The sequence below is a fragment of the Gossypium hirsutum genome, chromosome A10, assembly GCF_007990345.1.
Source record: "Gossypium hirsutum isolate 1008001.06 chromosome A10, Gossypium_hirsutum_v2.1, whole genome shotgun sequence".
Classification (NCBI taxonomy): domain Eukaryota; kingdom Viridiplantae; phylum Streptophyta; class Magnoliopsida; order Malvales; family Malvaceae; genus Gossypium; species Gossypium hirsutum.
In genome coordinates this window covers 98,234,441-98,258,110 of record NC_053433.1, presented here as the reverse complement: position 1 = coordinate 98,258,110, position 23,670 = coordinate 98,234,441, and the positions used below count along the sequence as shown (strand labels likewise).

At 32.7% G+C, this 23,670-nt stretch overlaps 1 non-coding gene across 1 annotated transcript; it reads left to right on the top strand.

Moving 5' to 3' along the window:
• Positions 1-22,855: 22,855 nt before the first annotated feature.
• On the top strand, positions 22,856-22,962 carry LOC121209214 (small nucleolar RNA R71). The gene has a single exon (XR_005904331.1). It is a non-coding gene; the product is annotated as a small nucleolar RNA R71 (small nucleolar RNA).
• The last annotated feature ends 708 nt before the right edge of the window (positions 22,963-23,670 follow it).

The window sequence follows — 23,670 nt, the reverse complement described above, 5'->3', positions numbered from 1 at the left end:
ATTATTTTAGAGTAAACTAGTTCTTATGTCACGTCCTCTAACAGCCCAATTTTCAATGGTGTCAAAAACAGTGATTTAGGGATCACTAAATCTGACAAGTAAGTTTAAAAATTTAATAAATTAATAATTATGGGTCAAGTGTGAATTTAGAAGAATTTTTGAATTAGTGAATTTTGAGAAAAAAAGAATTTAATAGGTAAATTGGGTCTAAAACGAGGTATCGAGACCTCGAATGCAAGTCGAGCCATAATTTTTTTTAAATATTTATGGAGTGTCATTGAGTTAGTATTAAAGTTTCGTTAGAAAATTTTAACTTTTGGATAGTCAATTAATTAAAAAGGACTAAATTGAAAAAGGTGCAAAACTTACTAAAATGATTAAATAGTTCAAGTGTTAAATGAGGAGGACTTAAAAGGCAAATTAGCCTAAAGGGAATGGATGAGGCGGCATAAGCAAGAAAAAAATCTGAAATTAGGTGAACTAAGGGCAAAATGGTAAATTTTACAAAATTAAACAAATAAATAGAAATTGAAAGAGATTTCTAGGCGATTCTTCTCATAATTTCGACCAGACAACCATGGGAGAGAGCTTTTAAGCTGGTTTTACACAATTTTACTGCATATCAAGAACCCAAAGTGAATCATGGAAAAGAGAAAATAGTCGATTAGTCCCTAAACTTGTATGACTTTTGCGAATTTGCCCAGATAAGTTCATACGGCAACATGTGATATGCGAATTTGCCCTCATATCTGGGATATGGCGTCGGTGTAATATGTGCTTCTGTGTAAGACCATATCTGAGATATGGCATCAGTGTGATATATGATCCATGTAAGACCATGGCTGAGCTATGGCTTCGGTGTGTGATATGTGACTATGTGCAAGACCATAGTTTTACTATGGCATTGTGATAACGAAGTACTCAATTCCGTAATCGTTCCCTAATTTGATTAAGAAAGGTAAATGATAAAAGGGCCCAAGAGATTAAAAGTTGGTTAATAAGTGACATTGAATTCAAACAAGTGAACTTATCACTAATTTTGTGATTGACAGTAGGAGTTAGTGAATTTAAATATTGTATAATTGTTATAAGATTTTCAGTAAGAATTATTTTCTATGCCCATGAACTTACTAAGCTTTCACAAGCTTACTCTTGTGTGTTAAATGTTCTTTGTAGGTTGACGTGAAATTGGTGGATCAGATCAACACATCAGGGCACACTATCCAGATTACTTCGGTAAATTTTATTGTGCATTTTACGGTTTATATGGCATGTATAGGGTTTAATTGAAAGAAAGTGAAGATGTTATCAACTTAGTTATCAACATTTTTCACTAAAATAGTTTTGGACAGCAGCAGTAGTTCAAATTTGAAAAATCACCAAAAATTTTGGAAATCGACTTAGAGGTTGAATAAAATATGAAATTAAATCATATTGAGTCTAGTTTTACATAGAAGAAACGGTGTAAGCAAAAGAATCTTATTTTATGAGATATTTGAATTTTTGTGAGATAGAGTCAGAATGATTTTGGAATCCCCTGTGATAATTTGGGAAAATCATTAAAAATTGTAAAAAAATAATTATGGATTATAATTTATATGTTTAAAATCTTTAATGAGTCTATTTTCAAAAGAAACAAATGGAAACATCATCCAAATTCTGTATGAGGAGATAATTGATTTTTAGTAAAGAAAGGTCAAAGCTGTCTAACAGTAGAAAAGGGGTAACTTTGAAGAATAAACTGTACTTATTGGCTAATCCAAAAATTTTTAAACTTTTATGGTAAGAAGATATGTGAGTTTAGTTTTAGTGAAAATTATCAGATCTTAATTTTGATTTCTATATCTCCAGATATAAATAATTTAGTAACTATGACTCGAGAAGACAGCTTGACTAGAATATAAGCAAATAGTGGAATTATATGTAATTATTCTGTAAACTCCGGTAACATCCTGTAACCCCGTTCTGAGAAAGAATGTAGGTTAGGGGTGTTACACGTTCATTGTACATGGTTTTATGTGTTTATTTTTTTAAATTTATTAAATAATATATTTCTATAGTTTTTAAAATATATATTTGCTAATTATATGAGAATTGATCTAATTTATAATACAACTTTATTAACTTTGAAAAATAATTGAGAGAATAAAATATTTTAAAAGTATTGAAAATAAAAAAGTGGTGAAAAATCGAAAGTAAAATATCAAGTAATTTTTGTAAATTATAATAAAGGTTTAGGGCAAGTATTGATGGTTAAAGCATGACTTCATATGTAGGCGATATTGGCATCAAACCTTGTTAGAAGTATTTATTTTCTAATTAGTAGATTTAGATCAAATATTTGAATATGAATATGCAAGTGTAAGAATGTAGATTCGGATAATAGATATCTAAGAGGTCATTCGTATCTTCTCTAAATCTATAGTAGATAGTGATTTTAATATCAGAATTCGAATATTATCTGAATCTGCATTATTCGGATATGGAAAATTCAAATAAGATATCCATAAATAATCGAATTCGTAATCCGCATTGCGCTTTCGATATACAGGGGTGAAGGGAGGGGGGCTTGCAGGGACCCTGGCCCCCTAAAATGGGAAAGTGCTTTTTTAGCCCCCCAAAATTTATACAATCTAAAGTTAATATGGTAAAATTATAATTTGGCCCCCTAAAAAATGTTAGAATTTTAATTTTGTCCATTTGAAAACCATAAAGAGGTAAGCCAATACAAGAGTGAAATTACATTTTAACTCTTATAAAAATATAAAACTTAATCTCGGCCCCTCTAAAATAAATTTTGGCTTTGCCCCTGCTTATATACTAGTGACAACTCCCATACTAACAAAAACATATTTGTCCAAATTGATCTATTTTCGAAAAATATCGTTTCCACATTGAGGCATAAATAACTAGTTTATCCATAGGAATTAGGTAGAGCTATAGCGTTGACCGTAACTTTTACTTGAGTAAATAAATGGGTAAATACACTGCAGGTCACTTTAAAATAACGTCATTGTTATTTTGCTCTCTCTTATTTTTTTTTGTCAATTTAGTCTCTAATTAAGATAATTACTCAAATTGGTCAATGTTGTTAAAAATTACATTAATCCATCAATGGATCATTGACGTGGCATTTTTTACTTTTGGTTAAAGCTAGGGACTTGCCTATAATTAGCCCAAAACACTTTTTTTTTGGTTTATTTGCAACATAAGAACCACCAATTTTCATCACCGGCCAACACCTACTATTACTGCCTCGTACTAGCTTAAATCAAATGATGGCCATCAAGCAACGGTAGGAGTGGACTTTTTTTTTTTGGGGGGGGGAGGGGGTTGCTCATCAATCTAGGAACAAAACCTAAAGATAAAAGCTCCTATCGTTCTTACAGACTCCTTTATAACGACCTGAATTCCAGTGGTGTTGAAAAATATGGTTTCGGAACCCCATTTCCATAAATCAAGTTTGTAATATTAAATAAGAATATTTATGGGTTTAATATAAAAATATATCAAAATTCATTTAAATAACTTAGCTGAAAAACTAGTTAGGTAAAGCTCAGGGACTAAATTGTAAAAGTTCAATCGCTGTTGAGTTTAAATTAAGAAAGGCTTGGGGACCTAGATAGTAATTATTCCAAGGATAAAAATGGTTAATAAACAAAATTTAGATCGTAGATAGTGATGATGTTGGCCATTAAGTTAAAATTATAATTAAAATAACTAATTAAGATTAATTAAATATAAAACATGATTAACTAAACTAATTAACCTTAAGCTAACTATATATAACAAAATTAGTGGAAGAAAACATATCGTCCATTGAAGTAGAAAAAAGAAAGAAAGAAAACACCATTGTTAGCTAGCATTCAACCAACTATTGCAAGTAAGTCCCTAAGCCATTTTTCTTTAATTTTTATAGAAATTGAATGATAGGAGCTTGATCTAGCTAGCCTATGTATCAATATGTTCAATTGTTAAGTTTTTAGCAAATTGTCATTGTTGAGAAATTGATGAATTAGACTTGGAATTGATAGAAATTAAGCTTAGATCATGATAAGAACTAAATTGAAAAGCTAAATAAGCTTGATAGTTAACTTTGCAACAGTAGGGACTAAACTAAATAAATTAAAAATATATCATGAAATTATGATATGAATAGAAAATATATGGTCCCTAATGAAATAATGTGAAATCAAATTTTTATCCGATACTAAATATCGAAAGATATGCATATCTAGAGTATATAGACTAAATTGAATAAATTAAAAAAATATGTTTGGCTTTGTATTTGAATGTGAGGTGGATGAAATTTGATATTGTTTATTTGTTGAATTATTATATGTAACTAAAGACAATGCTGGGCCATTGAGAGAGAAAGGAAAAGCGAGAGTTGTCGATGAGTGACGCAAGAATTTGGTTTGTACTTTTATTGTGACACCCCTAATTTGACCCTAGTCGAAAAGTGGTTTCGGGACCACAAAATCAAGTCATAAAAATAATTAGCCGTCATATTTTATGACTATTATATGTGAATATGAATGTGTGAAAGTTTTAAGCTTTGATTTAGTAAATTGCATGTGAATTTAGTCGATGGGACTTATGTGTGACACTTTTAAAATGTGATAGTTAATCTATAAGGCTCAATTAGTGCATGTCATATGAATAAAGGGTTTGCATGTCAAATATCCCTTATGAATGAGTAGTGGCCGGCCATGGATGGGTCATTGAGGATAATATGAATTCTTTTATTAGCACTATGAGTTTAGAAAATAAAAGAATGAATTAAGAATGATAAAACATGAGGTGAGTGGGAGGAGAAACCAAAGTTGTCTCCCCCTTACTCCCCATTGCCGTGACTTGTGAAAGGGGAGGAAAAACAAAATCCTTTCTTTGTTGTTCAACATGGCCGAATAGAAGAAACAAAGGAGGGGAAGAATTTTTGGTCACTTGAGTCATTAAAAAGGTTAGTATATTATGTCAAATTGTGAAATTTGATCTTGTTTTAGGTAAATAATCATGACTCTTACTTAGCCCATGCTAAAATTTGTAATTTTGATGGATGATTGGAGCATTCGGCTAGGGTATAAAGGAAAGAACACCAAAGGCACTCGGTCATTTGGTGTTGGGAATTAAGGTGAGATTTCATGTATTTTATTTTTAATTTTTGCAAAATGTTGTTAGTTTTGAAGCTCACAACATGACCCATATGTTAATTTTTGTGAATTTATTTCATAAAGCATTCGGTCATGGCTTCAAGGATTAGATTGTGGATGTTTTGATGATAAGTGTTTATGGATGAGGATAGACTAATTAAATTTGCTAGGAGGGGCAAGTTTGAGTAAAATATCATTCGGTTATCAAAGTGAAGTATGAAACTTGTGCTTAATTGTGGAATGCTATAATTAAATTGCTAATATATGTTTATATACTTGCCGAATTTGAATTAAGGTGAAAGACGAGGTAAAGAATGAGCTTGAGTTGAAAATTTATAATTGTAATTAAATTGATAGCATATATTTATATATTAGCCAAATATGTGCTAAAATGAGAAATGAAATGAAGGATTAAGTTTGAATATTATTTGAGTGGTCTCAAGTATTGAAGCAAGCCCATGGCAAAATCTAGTTAATGGAAAAAGATGACATTCGGCCAAGGAAGTTTTGTGATAGTATTTTTTTTGGCTAAGGATGCTTTGTATGTTATGCATGATGTGTTTAATGTCTTGATGAACAAGTAGTCATTAAATGAGGCTAAGCTTGTGAAATTATGAGTTTGGATGAATATATATATGCATTCGACAATGTGTAAAATATTGATTGTTTTAAATGGTTCGTAGTTAAGTGGAAATGGAAGCTTGATAATAAAAAAAAATCTGTTAAGGATGAGTAAGAGGTATGTGCATTCGGCCATTAAACATGTGCTTAATTGTTGATGAATGGTTGTAAAGAAAATACATATAGGTCAAATATAGCCTTGGATAAGAAGATTTTTATGTATTGAATTTGTAACATGGTTATGCCGATTGTGAATATGTGATAAAGAATTATTCAAATGGTTGTTTAAATAATATTCGGTTTATTAGTATATGCATAATTAGTTAAAGTGTAAACTTTGCATGTGTATTAAAGGTTTTTATGTGATATTCAGCCTTGGGAAATCTAAGCTTATAAAGGTTTGAATGTTAATTGGGTTGTCTCTTTAATGGCCGAATGTGCTAAAAGCTAATGCATGATTTAGTTTAATCGATGTAATGATACAAATTATGATATTTACTGGTGGTTTTGAAGTATAGAAAATTTGTTAAGTTGATTAAGTGGTTGCCGAATGTGAAATTTAGGTAAGGAAATGTGTACAAATAATATTTGTATGGATAATTGGTTTAAAGGGGTCGGCATTATACATTGTTGATATGGTGTTATTAATGTAAAGCACTTTAGTATAGACGTATATACATATGGTCACTTAGAACGTATTGAGATGGCCGAATAAGACTAACGATGAGTATGCTTTGATTTTCTATAATACTTAGTAATTTGTTTAAGGTGATTAAAGATGTGTACGATTATTTTATATTGTACTAAAGAGAGTATTAATGCATGTTTGGTACTTGAGATGATTGAGGTGGTGATCTCGAAGCTAAATGTTATAAGGAATAAGTGTATTTCTTGTTAACCGAATTATAATATAATCGAATGTGGTTTTACACAATAGTGATGTGATAAGTTTAAATTTGGTTCATTAGCTCAAGAACTCAAGGAAACAAAGTCGGATCTTGGAAAAAGGGAAATTGGTCGAATAGTCGGAATTGACGTACATTAGCAATCGAGGTAAGTTTTAAGTATTAATGCCTATAATGTGATTGAGTATGATATGTTAAGCACATATTAAAAGAATCATAACTCTATTGTAAATCTTTATGCATATAGCCTAATGGTTATTATGAAGTATAGGTAAGTTATTGATATGATATGTTGCCAAATGGATATGATATTATGAAGTGCTGAAAGGATATGTCAGAAGAGTAAAATTGTGATAAACCTGCTCAGGACAGCAGCAGTAACATGAATTCAGAAAATCACCATAAATTCATGGATTTGAATTAGAGGCTGAATGAGACATGAAATTAAAGCTTAATGAGTCTAGTTTCTTATAAAAGAAACCGTGTAAACAAAGGAATTTCTGATAATGAGAAATTTGATTCGTAGTGAAGAGTGGTCAGATTAGTCAAACAGTGAAACAGGGGAAAACTTAAGAAAAATCTGGTGTTGATTGGCCCAACCTAAAATTCTGGAAATTTCATGGATGGAAGATATACGAGTCTATATTCAGGAAAAATTAACGGTAAGTGATTTGGAGTTTTGTAGCTCCATTTATAAACAATTTAGTGACCGTTGCTCAGGAAAACAGCTCGTAGTGAATATGTGACGTTGTTGTAAACATGGATAAAACTTGTTTTAGTTACTCTTAAGCTATTGATTAAACCCATACTTGAATTCTAAATCGTGATATTGTAAGCTTATGATAATTCGAATATGAAATGATAGTATGGCGTAAAATTGAATTATTCATTGGAAAGTGATGGATGTAGATTCGGTCAAGCCCAAGTCTGTACATGATAGTATATGTGGTATGTGAAGTCTAATTGAATAAATGGGAAAGTGTATATGTGTGAATAGGGCCGAATGGCCAATGTGATGAATGTGAACATGCATATATGAGATAAGGCCGAATGGCCAATGTGATGAATGTGAACATGTGTATGTGTGATAAGGCCGAATGGCCAATGTGATGAAAGTGAACATGTGTATGTGTGATAAGACCGAATGGCCAATGTGATGAATGTGAACATGCATATATGAGATAAGGCCGAATGGCCAATGTGATGAATGTGAACATGTGTATGTGTGATAAGGCCGAATGGCCAATGTGATGAAAGTGAACATGTATATGTGTGATAAAGCCGAATGGCCAATGTGATGAAAGTGAACAGGTGTATGTGTGATAAGGCCGAGTGGCCAATGTGATGAATGTGAGCATGTGTATGTGAGATAAGGCCTAATGGCCGATGTGATGAATGTGAAAAGTGTATAAATGTGATAAGTCCCGAAGGGCATTTGTGTCAGTACTATATCCGGGTTAAAACCCCGCAGGCTTTATGCGAGAATATTATCACTGATTAATGTCCGTAAGCTTCGTGCTCGTACTATATCCGGGCTCTAAAGACCCGATGACTGCGTGTGGGAAATTCTGTCCGGGTAAGACTCGATAACTTCGTGTGGAGATTATGTCCGGGTAAGACTTCGTAATAAGAGTTGCTTATAAATATATTCAATGCGAAAGGTTAAACAGGTATGTACTCCAAGTCTATATGTGAGCTTGATTGCACTAAATCATAAGGTAGTTATGTGATGCATGTGAGAGCAATCTATGAGACTACTCTTATGATTATGTGATATCGGATCAGTGTGAGAGGTGATGGGAAATCATACGATATATCTATGTCACATGAGCTCACTTTTACGTGAAAGTTTATCTGCCTATTGTATATGATGAGACGTGCGTATTCGGAAAAGGGATGGTATGCCCGAAGGAAGAGTGAAATAAAAATACGAACAACTATGTTATAATTTGATTGTTATCTATTGCCACTGCTTAAAACTTACTAAGCATTGTAATGCTTACTCCGTTTACTCTGTCTCCTCTGTTTTATAGATCTCATTGCGAAGCTACAGGCTCGGGGATCGTCAGCAACTAGTCACACTATCACTATCCACTGTTTGGTACTGCTACGTTTCAGATTGTCTTATGGCATGTATAAAATAGACTAGTGGCGGAAGAATATTTTGGTTAATGTATATAGCCATGCGAAAATGGCTTATATATATATTTGAGCATAATGTTATAATCATTTGGTATGGAATGGTTAATCACTATCATAATTCGTGCTATTTATGCTAAAAGAGCTAGTTGAATAATGGAAACTATGAAATAGGTAAAGTCTACCTTAAAGGCAGATGCTGGCAGCAGCAGTGATGTAGATTTGGAAAATCACTAAAAATAGTAGGATTTGAATTAAATAAGGAATAAATTATGTAAACGAACCTTGATGAATCTATTTTCATAGGAAAGTAACGAAACTATCATATGGACAGTATGTTAAGAGATATTCAGGTTCTCGTGAGACAGGGCCAGAACGGTTTCTGGATTCCCTGTTCCGACTTTGGAAATTCATTATAAATTAACCAGAGATAATTAGGAGTCATACCATATATGTATAGATTCCTCTCTGAGTCTAGTTTCTATAGAAACAAACGGCATCAGTATTGAAGCTCTGTGCAGGGAGATATCCAAGTCGTAATGCACAAAGGTCAGTGTAGTCGATCCCTGTAACATGGGAGACTTTGACTAATAAACTGTACTAATTGGCCCGACCAAAAATTCTAGAAAAAAATATGTAGATGGGCATATGAGTGTAGTTTCAGGGAAAATTTACGGAACTGGATTTCGAGTTTCAGAACTCAAGATATGATTTTCTAAGCAACTAGTACGCAGACTGGCAGCTTGTCTGGGAAATTTTTTTTTAGTGGTTTGAAGTCTGTTAACACCTCGTGTTCGACTCCGGCGACGGCCTCGGGTTTGGGGTGTTACATTTATAACTCGAGATCACTTTATTTGTTTGCATATTCATGTTAATTACATGATTGAGTATCGAGGTTGTTGGAAAATGTACCCATATTGTAGTAAACATGTAACTGTTTTTTATGTATGTGAACGATAAATAAATAAATAAAGTTAATTTCACATTTCACTGTTATATATTTTGTGTTTCTATCTTTCATGTTTTGCATACATAGCAAAATTTTCACAAGCAAATATTAGCTCATTGATAGTCTAAATTGAAATTGATGATAAGTGGCACTGTAAGAAAGTTTACATTACAAGAAAGACAATTTACTGTAGTAGATAATCTAAATAAGACCGTAATCTTGTAAAAGAATCAAAGTGAACATTTGATTCAAATACATAAAAGAATTATTATGTCGTCTATAATTCTAACTGGGGAGATGACTAGTCTTATCTATTGGAGCAGTTGACTCCATGGGTAGAGACATAAATGTACTCATTAGAAGAATGATACATTAAACTGGACCCAAGTTGAATTAATTCTAAATCTATTTGTGAATTAATTCACTTTTGACGCTCATGGTGTGATTTACCTAAATCCCGAGTTAGTCATTGACCATGCGTATATAATGTGCTTTGATATAAGTGGAGGCTTATTCTCTAAAGATGATTGAACCCATAGCCGGTATGTTGGGTACATGACTTTTGTATGACATGACTTTACTAGCAACAATGGAATTCATAGCTCGATTAAAGAGTTAACAATATCCTCTTATTGACATTGTGTGGTTTAATAAATCTAGAACGTGGCCATCGGTTGCTTGTTCTAGAACATGTAATTTATCACAGTCATTTTTTAATTACTAATCATATTAATCATTAAGAAGACACAATGGAGACAATGAGATAAAATATGATTGTATTAAGTGAACAAATTTAACTCAAAAGAATTAAGGATATAATATAAGGGTAACACACACATGACGAGGTCATTGGACAAAGCAGTTGGATGAATTGCTTTCATAAAGAGTATACAATAAGTGTAACAACCCCTAACCCTAAATTGTCGCCGGAACAGGGTTACGAGGCATTACTGAATAATCGGATAATTTACGATTAATTATCAAATAATTATCGAACATATTATAATATAATCATAAGTTCATATAAAACTTTTGCTAATTGACTCTTCTTTTTTTTTAAGAAAAAAATTCAATATAACCCCTTTATAAATATTTAACCTTCCCTGCAAATTCAAATCGCAACCAATTCAAAACCAATATCACAATCCATACAATTTCATAATTAAATACACCTAAATATAGTTCAACATCAACTCAGTAATTTACTAAGTAAACATTCGCATATATTGTTTAATTAAATAAACTTCATTCATTCTATTTCAACTTGTTCCCAACTATACAAATATGTTATGATAATTCTATTTCCATTTCATTAAACCAAGTATCAAAAGATCATGTTAGTATTAATTATGTCAAATATATTATATAAATTTTCATACTATTTCATTAGTTTAAATACCAAAATACCAAATACCATTCTTTACAACAAAAATTATATAGCATTTTAAAGTGACCAAATTAACACCTATGTACATGCCACTTTTGCCAAAAGAAGAATACATCACCGAGTTTTGTGCTGGAGTCGGGATCGCCTGGATGCTGAACCAAGACTCTGAATACCTATTAACCTGGGCACGGAAACAACCGTACGCTGAGTATTTTATACTCAGTGGTATTATCATAATTCAAATTATAAACATAATAATCATGTAAATTAAATAATCTAACTTTTAATATTTACTAAACCAATTCAAACATAAATTTCCCATTCTCAATATATTCATACAATTGAATTTAGCTATTCGTCAATTAAAATCATAAACATTCATGTTGAACCATTGTCTATTCCATGAACCATTAATTCATGCTTTCCATTCTCATACTCACATTCAAATTACATTTTTAATTCATGTTCTATTTTTTTTACATTTCTTACAGTGGCTCAACTGATTCATTTTATTCAACTTAACTATTCTTTTAATTACCCCTATTAATAGACTCGAGCTTTGGTGGATACACGAATCCAACCAAATACACCAATTTGGCACCCAGTGCCTCATCAGATAGTTCGAAGCAAAGTTGACACCTAGTGTCTCATCGGCCTAACCGAAGTAAAGTGGTACCTAGTACCTCATCGAATCTATCTGAAGTAAAATAGTGACACCCAGTGTCTCATTGAATCGAGGTCAAAGCATCCCTGAACACTTGTCAACTATATCCGACTCAGCTCGACTAGTTAATATGGTTTTCGGATCACATATAAATCTCAAATAAATTCAGTCGCAATTTCTCACATTTTCAATTCAATCATTTTCCACTTTTCAATCAATTTTCAATTCACATATTCATAATTTAATACACTTTCTCAATTCAATATGCATTTCAATTATTCACATATAATCACAATTCTATTTAATTTCATACAATTTAATACTAATACTTACCATGCATATTAACTTAAAATTCAACAATTAATAAGAATTAATTTTGAATTATAGTAATACCAACACGTATTTCTCATTCAATCCAATTTTCTAAATTCAATTCAATAAAATTACTTACCTCAATTTTTTTACTATAAAATAAATAAATTTAAAATTAATACTTAAAAATAAATAACTTGAATTATAGTAATACAAACCCGGATTTTGCGATTACTCCTCAATAACTTTCTCCTTTCCTTTTCGTGCCAATGCTTCGGGTTCTTTATTAGCTACGAAAATAATAATAATTTACACTATTAATTACAACATTAATTAAAAATAATAATAACTGAATTTCTATCCAATTTATATCCTAATTCCAATTTAATCCTAATTAACTCATCTACTTTTCTAACTCAATTCATACTTTATTTCTATTCAATTTCCTTCCATATTCTACTTAGCTATCTAATGTTCATAATAAAACTCTAATTTAAAACTTCTTTCAATTTATTCCCTACAACACAAAACTTATAGCCTAATTTACAATTTAATCCTTTAATCAATTCTAACTTAAAATTCATTCAATTAAATCCCTAATTCATTATTTTGTTCAACATGAACTATGTTCAAAAACCTAAGAACTTTCAAAACTTCAACTTAATTTCAACAAAACTTTGTTCTAAAGCTTTTAAAACATCAAAATTAAGAGAAAAAGACTTAATTGACTTACCATTAAAGCTTCAAACCTTAAAACCCTACTTTTTTCTTTTTCTTTTCTTTCTTTCCGTCCTTTCCCCTGTTTCGAAATAGCTTCTCTGTTTCTTTTACTTTGTTTCTTTTTATTCTACTTTTGTTTATTATTTTATTATATTAACTTAATAAATATTATTATTTCTAATATTTATTAAATAATAATTAAATAAACATATTACAATTGTATGTATATGATTTATTACACTTGTATTTTACTATCACCTTACATTTGTCAATTTATTAATTTATTCATTAATATAATAATATAGTATTAAATAAATAATAAGAAATATAATAAATATCTATTTAATACACAAATACATATATTAAAAATGTACACTTATAAATATTTTTACATTTGTATATTATCATGACCATCCATTTGTCTTTCTTTTATTTATTTATTATACAAAAATTTTATAATATAATTAATATAAATTAGAATTTATTTTAATAACAAATATAAATACTACAATTGTACACATATATTTTTGTACATTTGTACAATATCAATACCATACAATTGTCATACTTTCAATTTATTTACTAATAAAAAATCTCCTAATATAATTATTTAATTAGTAATTATCTTTTACTTAAATTTTCAAGTAAATAAATAAATATAATACAAATATATATATTCACATTATTACAAATGTCACTATCTAATTTGTTCATTAAATAAAAAATCTCACAATTTAATTATTTTATCTAATAAATATTTTTTACTAATTAAATAAAGTATCACAAATATATATGTTTCTATTAGTACACTTGTAATTACACACTACCATACATTTGTCTTTATTTAAATTATTTCATAATATAATAATAATAATTATTATTATTATTATTTAATATTAAACCTTAATAATTTTTAATTAAATATCATGTAATATCTTCAATTCAATCAACTTATGCCGCCTCATATTTAAGAATTGGCTTAATTGCTATTTTGACCTTTTATACTTTCTTTTAATCTATAATTCAATTTTTACCCCTTATTCAATTTAGTCCTTTTTACTAATTACTCTAAATTAAGCTAAATTCCCCTAATTAAAACTTAATTAGACACACCACTAGGCTCATAAATATTTTTAATAATTATTTTCGAACCTATTTCACTAAGACGAAGGCCTTATAACTCACTTTTCCGGTGCACGTGAATTTTGGGTCATTACAATAAGGAGTTTTCAATCATGGAGTCATGGTACTTTTTGTGGACTAACTCCATGATTATGTAAATTGCAAATTATCGGAACGATGCTTCTAGGCATAATTGCAATTACTAGAGCCTAATTGTATATGTCCAATTGGTTCCTCAGCTAGCTTAATAAAAGCTCGATCAAATTGCAATTGAATCAAAAGAAAATTCTATGACTTTGGATTTAATTTAATTGAGTTGATTTATTCGATGTGGAATTAAATTGGGCAGTCGTGAGAATTGTTCAATTAGAGAATTTGGTTAAAGAATTTTCTTGAAAAATTAATTTTGGAAAATCTTAGTAGTTTTTGGAAAAATTAATTTTGATCAAGTAAAATTAAATTAATTAAAATTGTATGATATTTTTGAAAATTAATTTTCAAGTCAGACAAGCACAATGGGTAATTGAAATTGAAAATTGGACTTGAGATCGAAAATTGGACACTGGAAACCCAAAAACTGTTTGAATCGGGCCTGTATGTGAAACCGAGCCGATAGTCCCACTGATGGCTTGATGCGTGATATTTGTAATAGGTTTTAAATATTTATAAATGAATCGTTATTGAGACTAACTTATTACCACGATTAAGGCAAGTGTACCTATCGAACAGTAATATAGTTCAGCAAGACCGGATTGTCGAACCTAAAGGAACTATGAGTACTAGTATTTACTTCCTTTTTATTATCTAGCCTAAGAATTAAGAGGTTTGGTTATCTAAACTAATTACTAACTAAAAATGCACAGAAAAAAAACTTGGGAAAATACTTTTGGGAAAATTCGATTAATTGAGACAATACCTAAGGAAAAATTCACCTAGACTTCACTTGTTATTTGACTCTGAATCAGATGATTTATTCATTTGACTTGATCTGTCGAAATCCCTAAGTTATATTGTTATCTCTCTCGAGACTAATAACGTCTAACCCTAGGTTGAATAATTGAAATCTCTTTCTAATTAACACCCTAGGATTGCATTAACTCGATCTATGGATTTCCTTATTAGGTTTCACCCTAATCCGACAAAATCTTGTCACCCTATCTCTAGGCGTGGAATCAACTCTGCTTAATTATGACAAATTTTACTCTTAGACAGGGCTATTCCTCCCCTGCATAAGAGCATAACTTGAATCAATATCCTGGAATATCAAAACAAGAATTAAGAACATATAATTAAGAACAAGTCAAATATTTATCATACAATCCAGATAATAATAAAAAGATCCATCTTAGGTTTCATTCCCCTTAGATATTTAGGGGGTTTAGTTCATATTTATGAAAGAAAACATCTCAAAAGCATAAAGATAACAAAACATAAGAAAACCCAAAACTCCTAAAGGAACTTGAAGGGAGATCTTCAGTCTTGATGATGAATCCGGCTTCTGAGATGGATCAATCAGCTTTCCTTGAGTAATTCATTGCTTCCTACTCTGTGTTCCCCTCTTAAGTGCCTCCTCAGGTGTTTAAATAGGCTTTTGAATGCCTAAGAGCCCTAAAAATTGGCCTTTTCCAAATAGGACTATACTTGAGCTCGGCAGGGACACGCCCGTGTGCGATTACTCCAGCCCGTGGTCAATGCTGTTGAAGAGGCACGGACGTGTAGTCTACCCGTGTAAGTCGTGCTTCAATCCTGCCAAACGGACACGGCCGTGTGACACGCCTGTGTGAGGAAGTCCAGGCTGTGTTGATTTCCCATGTGGGTCTATTTTCTCCATTCTCGACCCGTTTCTCGCTCTTTTTACTCTCCTATGCTCACCTAAGTATAAAACATGAAATTAAAGGATTAGGAGCATCGAATTCACCAAATCTAAGGAGAAACCATTCATAAATGGACTAAGCATGGGATAAAAATATGTATAAATTACAGTTTATCAAATACCCCTACACTTAAATATTTTCTTGTCCTCAAGCAAAATCCTCAACTCACAATCAAAATAAATTCTTTTGAATTTATAATCCCTATCAATAATATCTCAAAATAATCCATAAGTACTCATACATTGAAAATTCAACTAAAAGTACATGAAAGTTTCAAGCATTCCAAGTTGAGCATTTTATCACGAAAACATAGGTGTCTCCCCTTATCTAAATGATTACCTTGGATCAAAATATTGCAGAGTTTAACATCCTCACTAAAGATTCACTCAAATCACTCAAGGTGTTTAAGGACATCAATTAAAGCACTCATTAGTTAATATGAAAAGTTATTACCATAGGCTTGCTTGAAAATCAAATCTCCACCACTATATATTGAGCTGATACATCAATCAAAAAGGTCTTTTAGAGGGTTGTATTGTGGATTTGGTTAGGGGGTGTGGTCACAAGCTGAAAAAAGAGGTTAGAATCGAGATTGAATTGAAAAATTACCTAGCTAGAAAAATAACTAGTCATCAATTGAATACAAGTGAGATTCTTCTTGGAATATGGAATTAGCACTGAAGCTCAAAAATGACGAATTACTACTAACATGTATGTAAGTATTTTTTTTAAGAACAAGTCAAATATTTAGAAGAGCAAAACATAGCTAAGCAATTAGTTCAAATCAAATCTCGACAAAAATAGGGATCATATTAGGGGTTATGGTTAATATTGAGGGTGAATCAATTAATGGTTTGTTAGGCTCAAAGGGGTTAACTAAGGGTTAATTATGAAGGTAAGCTTTTATGGAGAGTGGGTTAAACCTAAGTGCCTTTATCATCTTAACATATCAAATCAAATGGTGTGGTCTTGACATGTATAATCAAGCAAGTTCTAGAATAGCAATTCAATACTGACGCAATCGAAGCAACAATAAAAGTGAGCATGAAAGAAATAATAGATGCTCTAAAGGCTCAAGATCTCACAAAAATTATGACTTTTTGATGTTCAAACTTGTGAATTTCAACTCAAGATAATACTTAAACTTAGGAAAACAACCTAAAAGTTTTTAATTCTTCAAAAATCAACTTATCATGCTTGATTCCATAATGTCTTAAAGTTTAAACAATCAATGCATAAATGCCTATGTTTTAATTCAAGACATATCAATAAAAATCAAAAGTTAATTAAAATTCATTCTAATAGTGATATGAGTGATTCACGTGAGAAGAAGACAGAATTCATGGATTTCTAATAATGATATAAAAGACCCCCCACTTAATATGTACATTGCCCTCAATGTACAAAGATAGATATATTGAAAAAGATAGATTTATAATCATAAGATAGAGAGAGAGATGAAACTTCCTGAATGATGAATGAACTCGAATTGGAGTTATAGAGAATAATTGGCCAAGGCAATGATGAGAGTGGAGGAGGATACTCCGGTGGTAGTAGAGTTTCATTAATCCATAAGTCCTGCGCCAAAAGAATATTTTATCTGGTGGTAGCTATGGTCGTGGTCTAACAGGACATAACAGTCGTGGAGAACCTTTCCCAGTGGAGTTTTTGGTTCCTATGTGATGATAAGCTTTGGGGCTCTTTATAACTGTGATAGAATCAAGAACTTTTTAGGGAATATAATGAAGCATAATTACTCGTAATGAAATAGCCAAAACTAAAAGTTGTAAAAACTTAAGATAAAATAGTATTGAAAGGAAATAAAAAGTAATTTCAAAATATAAAGATAAAAATAAAAGAAATAATAGGTGTTTATAGAGAAATTGGGGCACACGGTTGTGGGCCACACCTGTGTGCCTTCATTTCAGCACGTGCGTTTCATGGTTTTTGAAATTGGGCGCATTGGTGTACACGGCCATTTTGCACGACCGTGTCAATCTTCGTTCACTTCTCCTATGCCTGTCTATACAGGTGCATGCCCGTGTTATTTTGACAGGCTCGACCACGGTCGGTGGGCATGGTCGTGTCGATTACTCGTGTTACTTTGGCAGGATTGCCCATGGCCACATCGCACGACCGTGGCAACTTTATTGGATCCCGTGTTAGGGAAACATTTTTTTCTATTTTCACACGGCCCTTTCGCACTGTCGTGTTGCATCCCGTGGTATGTGCATGGCCTACGGCACGCCCATGTGCCTAGCCGTGTGGTTTTGGAAATCCTGTGTTTAGTGACTCAGTTAGTGAATTAAATGTTAAAGACTAAAATTTAAAGAAGTTAACACTGTTAGTGCTCGGGGTACCTCCCGAGAAGCTCTTGTTTATAGTCTAAGCTTGACTCTACCTTGTGGGTATATTTAGGTAACTTCGTGGAGCCGTAGCTCCTCTTTATCGTCTTTGAAATTCTCACCTTTATACATTTTGAGATGATGTCCATTTACCTTAAAAGTGCCTTGTGATGGATGACTTACCTCTACTGTGCCATATAGAAACACAATTTGAACTACGAAAGGACCTGACCATCGTGATTTAAGCTTTCCAGGAAACAATTTGAGCCTCGAGTTATATAACAGGACAAGATCTCCATCTTCAAATTGCTTTCGTTGCTTCAAACGGGCGTCGTGGTAGCGCTTCGTCGCTTCCTTATATAGGCACGAATTTTCATATGCATTGGCTCGCCACTTATCTAACTCATTCAACTGCATCAACTTGTTTTCACCTGCAAGTTTGGGGTCAAGGTTTAGACATTTTATAGCCCAGAATGCCTTGTGTTCTAACTCAAACGGTAGGTGACAACTTTTCCCATAAACAAGTTTGTAAGGTGATGTTCCTATGGGAGTCTTAAAAGTAGTTCTATAAGCCCATAAAGCATCATCTACTTTCATCGTCCAATCCTTCCTGTTTAATTCTACTGTCTTTTCTAGGATACGTTTAAACTTTCGGTTTGCTACTTTGACTTGGCCACTAGTTTGAGGGTGATAAGGGGTAGCTGTTCTGTGATGAACTCCTTATTTCTTAAGGATCTTGTCAAATTGTGTGTTACAAAAATGAGTACCCCTATCACTGATAATTTCTTTAGGTGTACCAAAACGAGAGAAAAGTTTCTTAAGGAATTGTACTACTACTCTAGCATCATTAATAGGTAAAGCTTGGGCTTCAACCCATTTGGACATATAATCAACAGCTACTAAGATGTATTTATTCTCGAATGAACTAGGGAATGGACCCATGAAGTCGATACCCCAAACGTAAAATATTTCACATGAGAGCATATATGTCTGAGGCATTTCATCACGTTTGGATATATTACCTGTCCTTTGACATTTGTCACAAGAAGTAACATACCTGTTGGCATCTTTGAATAGAGTGGGCCAATAAAAACCTGATTCGAGGAGTTTATGTGCAGTTTTATTTCCACCGTAATTCTTCCAGTTGGTCCTGAGTGGCAATGTTCCAAGATTTTCAATGCTTCTGCCCTTGTAACGCATCTCCTTATGATTTGATCTGCATATTTACAGAAAAGAAAAAGGTCTTCCCGGAAGTAGTTTTTCACATCAGTGAAGAATCACTTCTTTTGCTGATGTGTCAACCCTTTTGGGATAATGTTAGCGGCTAAAAAATTTGCAATATCTGCAAACCAAGGTAGCACAGAATCAGATATGGCAAAAAAATTGTTCTTCAAGGAATGAATCATTTATTTCAATGTCATCTGTTTCTTTGGTGCTTGAGTTTTCAAGCCTGGAGAGATGGTCAGCAGCAAGATTTTTAGCTCATTTCTTATTCTTAATCTCTAAGTCAAATTCTTGCAATAATAAGATCCATCGAATGAGTCGAGGTTTTGCATTAGTTTTAGTCAAAAGGTGGCGAAGAGCGGAATGGTCAGTAGAAACGACAACTTTAGACAATATTAAATATGTCCTAAATTTATCGAATGCAAAAACCACAGCTAGGAGCTCATTCTCTATGGTGGTGTAGTTTTCTTGTGCGACTGTCAAAGTTCTACTAGCATAATAGATAGGTTGAAAATGTTTATCTCTTCGCTGTCCCAAAACTGCACCTACTGCAAAATCACTCGTATCACATATTAGATCAAAAGGTGAATTCCAATCAGGTGCAATTATAATTGGAGCTTTAGCCAGTTTATCCTTTAAAGTATTAAATGCTTCTAAACACTCCTGATCGAAATTAAAAGGCACATCTTTTTCTAGTAATTTAGTCAAAGTTTTAGCTATTCTAAAAAAGTCTTTAATAAATCTTTTACAAGACCCAGCATGTCCTAAGAAGCTTCTAATAGCCTTAACCGAATTAGGGGGAGGTAGTTTTTCAATGGTTTCAATTTTGGATATATCAACCTCAATCCCTCTACTAGAAATTTTATATCCTAAGACAATACCTTCTTGAACCATAAAGTGACATTTTTCCCAGTTAAGTACAAGGTTCGTTTCATCACATCTTATTAATACTTGTTTTAAATTTTTGAGGCAAAGATGGAAAGAGTTATCGAAAACCAAAAAATCATCCATAAATACCTCCATGACATCTTCTACGAGTTCGTAAAATATGGCTATCATGCAGCGCTAAGAAGTAGCAGGAGCATTACATAATCCAAAAGACATTCTACGATAAGCAAACGTACCATATGGACATGTAAATGCCGTCTTTTCTTGATCTTTAGGAGCTATTGGGATTTGAAAATAGCCAGAGAATCCGTCTAAAAAGCAGTAGTACATGTGTCCTGACAATTTTTCCAACATTTGGTCAGTGAATGGAAGGGGAAAGTGGTCTTTTCTTGTGGCATCATTTAGCTTCCTATAATCAATGCACACTCTCCTACCTGTGACTATCCTTGTTGGCCATAACAGTCATGCCTCCTTTTTTAGGAACAACCTGCACTAGACTCACCCAAGAACTATCAGGAATAGGATGAATAATTCCAGCATCTAGGAGTTTAATTACCTTAACTTTAACAACTTCCTTCATGTTGGGGTTCAGTCATTTTTGGGCTTGCACGCATGGTTTATATTCATCTTCCATTAAAATTTTGTGGGTGCAAAAAGAAGGGTTGATCCCTTTAATGTCAGAAATTTTCCAAGCTATGGCCCTTTTATGCTCTCTTAATACTTGGAGTAATTCCTCTTTCTCCTTGGGTTACAAGTTGGATGCAATAATTACCGGTAATGTGGAATTATTTCCAAGGAATGCATATTCCAAGTGATTCGGCAATTGTTTAAGTTCCAGTTTGGGAGGTTCGTCAATGGAGGGTTTTTGCTTAAATTTATCTTTTACCTTAATTCCCTCATATTCTGCTAGTTTTGGGGAGATTTCATTGGAGTTTAGTTCGGTTCCTATTTCAGAATCATTATCTATTCCATCTCCTTGGACGAGACACAGTTCCATCGTGTCCTTGTGTACGATTTTCGAAAAAGAATCTTGAGTAACATGATCAATAGTGTTGATGAAATAACATGAGTCATCCTGCTCTCTAGAAAATCTCATGGCATCATAAATTTTAAAAATAATCTCTTCGTCACTTACTCTAACTACCAATTTACCATCACCTACATCAATTATAGCCCTAGCAGTGGTTAAAAATGGTCGACCTAAAATTAAAGGCACCTCAACATCTTCATCCATGTCAAGCACAACGAAATCAACAGGGAATATAAATTCCCCTAGGATAGTTAACAGATCTATTAGCTAATTGAATACTTATCCTAGTGGGTTTAGGTTCCCCAAGACCAAGTTGTTTAAACATTTTATATGGCATCAAATTAATGCTGACGCCTGAATCAGCTAGTGCTTTATCAACATTCAAAATTCCAATTAAGCAGGGAATAGTAAAACTTCCTGGATCTTTCAGTTTGATTGGCAGTTTATTCTGGAGTATGGCTGAGCACTCTTCATTAAGTTCCACTATAGATAAGTCTTCAAACTTCCTTTTGTTTGTTAGAAGCTCTTTTAAAAATTTTGCATATGTAGGCATCTGCGATATAGCTTCAACAAAAGGTAAGTTAATATGTAGTTGTTTAAAAAGTTCAAGAAATTTATCGAATTGTGCATCCATGCGGTCTTTCTTCAACTTTGTTAGGTATGGGGTTGGTGGTCTATATACTTTTGGCATTAGATTGTCATTGTTTTCGGGTTCGACCTCCTTTCTGTCAGCTTCTTGTGGTGGCTTCTTTTCAGATTCAACTAACACTTTCCCACTCTTTAGTGTAACTACTTTCACGCGCATTGTTGGGTTGGGTTTAGTTCACTCGGCAGGCTACCTTGTGGTCGTTCAGATATTAATTTAGCGAGCTAACCTATTTGAGTTTCGAGCCCTTAGATCAACACTTGTTGTTTCTTGAGTGCTATCTCGATATTCTAAAAACGAGTTTCTGACACTGAGATGAATATTGTTAGCATCTCCTAAAGGTTCGACTTTTTCTCTTGTTGGTAGGGTGGTTGTTGGAAGCCTGGAGGTGGTGGTCTCTGATTCCCTTGGCCTCCCAATGAGAAATTTGCGTTGTTCCTCCAACCTACATTGTAAGTATTACTATAAAGATTATTTTGAGATCGAGAATTATTACCCATGTAATTTAACTGCTCGTTCTCCATGTTGTGACCATAGGGTGGGTAACCTGAACTGCTTGATCCACCTCCAATTGCTTCGCACTGCATTACTAGGTGAACCTGTGAAGAACTAAGAAAACCATCAATTTTCTTATTCAAGAGTTTTACCTGATTAGAGAGCATGGTGATCGAATCGATGTTATAAACGCCGGCTATTTTTGTTGGCTTTATCCTCATGACTTGCCACTGATAATTATTCAGTGACATCTCTTCTATAAATTCATAGGCATCTTCAGGTGTCTTATTATTGATGGTTCCGCCAGCGGCTGCATCAACCATTTGTCGAGTCGAAGGATTTAGGCCATTATGAAAGGTTTGAACCTGCAGCCAGAGTGGTAACCAATGGTGAGGGCATCTTCTCAAGCGGTCATTGTATCTTTCCCATGCATTATAGAGTGTTTCTAAATCCATCTACACAAAAGAAGAGATATCATTACGTAATTTAGCCGTTTTAGCCGGTGAAAAATGTTTTAATAAAAACTTTTCGGTCATTTGTTCCCAAGTAGTGATTGACCCTCGTGGTAACAAATTCAACCACTGTTTAGCTTTGTTTCTCAATGAAAAAGGGAATAACCGAAGGCGAATGGCATCATCAGAAACACCATTAATTTTAAATGTATCACATAGTTCTAAAAAGTTTGTGAAGTGAGCGTTGGGATCTTTGTCCTGCAAACCATCAAACTGAACAAATTGCTGTATCATTTGAATTGTGTTAGGTTTCAGTTCAAAAGTATTTGCAGCTATAACAAGTCTAACTATGCTCGATTCAGTTCCTGTTAAAGAAGGTCTAGCATAATCATACATAGTGCGCAGAGTAGGATTCTGATTAACAGCAATCGCAGGATGTAGCAGATTTTCTTAGTTTTCAGCCATCTCATCGGTTGTGGTTGAAGTATCATCCTCTTGCTCTTCCTTTGTGTATCGTAAGCTTCGCCTTATTTCTCTTCGTTTTTTGTGAACTGTGAGATCGATCTCACCATCAAAAAGTGGTGGTCCTGACGGGTTTTTTCTGGTCATAAATTAGAAAAACCTGCCAGAAAAAAAAATGAAGAATTAGAAAAGAAAAGAAAAGAAAAACTTAAATTTCAAATAAAGTAAATGGCTAAAGTAATAAAAATCAAGTTTTTCTAATATCCTATTTCCCCGACAACG